The sequence below is a fragment of the Bison bison genome, unplaced genomic scaffold (assembly GCF_000754665.1).
Source record: "Bison bison bison isolate TAMUID 2011002044 unplaced genomic scaffold, Bison_UMD1.0 scf7180017864535, whole genome shotgun sequence".
Taxonomy (NCBI): Eukaryota; Metazoa; Chordata; class Mammalia; order Artiodactyla; family Bovidae; genus Bison; species Bison bison.
The window spans coordinates 13,810,251-13,811,309 of record NW_011495084.1 but is presented as its reverse complement, the minus strand read 5'-3'; the positions used below and the strand labels follow the sequence as shown (position 1 = coordinate 13,811,309).

The window sequence follows — 1,059 nt, the reverse complement described above, 5'->3', positions numbered from 1 at the left end:
TTAAAGTTATCAAGAGCAGCCCTCTCTTGATCTCAAAAGAAAACTTTTCATTATTTATTGATCAAGTTTGCTTCAACAACAACAAACTTGGCTTGATGCAAATAGCAAGCTTCTCTGGGAAGGTGTAAATGATCACAGTTAGGAAATTTTTAGTTTTAGAGAACTTTCTCCAAATGTTTCGGATGCCTCAGGGGAGGTACACACAGTGGTATTGAGCGACACTCACCTTGCAGTAGATCATATGGCACAGGGCTACTCTCAGCCTCATCCCCACATGCTGCATGTGGTAGAAGTACAAGTGGTGCAGAACGGCCCACACGAGCACGCTGGTGCTCAGCCCTGCAGTGTAGCCATAGGCTTTGTGCAAAGTGGCAGAATCATTGGGATGGTAGTAACTAATGGTAGAAAACTAATCATTTTCCCCAAAAATATGGGTTGAACTACTCTGGTGCCTTCCTAAAAGAAAAGAAGAAAAAAAAGTCTTAAATAGAGATGTCAGTTTTTCTTAATACAAGGTTTACTTTTAGCATTAGTAAGTTAAAAATACATTTTGACTAAATGCTACATTCATGGCTAATTTAAAAGAAAAATATGCAGATCCACCATCTCCTGTAAGACAAGCAGCAACAGTTTAACCTTAAGGTAAAATTTTACATTCAAAGATAGTAAAGCCTTAGTACATCATGCTTAGTGCACCGTGGATGCTCAGTAAATGTCACAACCAGGCTCAATACCAACTGAGCCTTAAGATTAATAAGGAAAAAGGTGTCAGAAGAGTAAGAAAACTGCTTCCATATGATCAAGCCTGCTGGCAACCTACCCCTGTCCCCTGTACTCTCAATGTCCCAGCCCAAGAGAAAGTCAACCTGGTTCACATATGGGAGACATGCTATTATCACCTTCTTCATGAATCTTTGGAGAAGGCAATGGCACCCCACTCCAGTGCTCTTGCCTGGAAAATCCCATGGATAGAGAAGCCTGGTAGGCTGCAGTCCATAGGGTCACGAAGAGTCGGACACGACTGAGCAACTTCCCTTTCACTTTTCACTTTCATGCATT

General features: G+C 41.5%; 1 pseudogene; it reads right to left on the bottom strand.

Moving 5' to 3' along the window:
- The window catches only part of LOC104982650, a 231,697-nt pseudogene that overhangs the window by 189,785 nt on the left and 40,853 nt on the right, over positions 1-1,059 (bottom strand).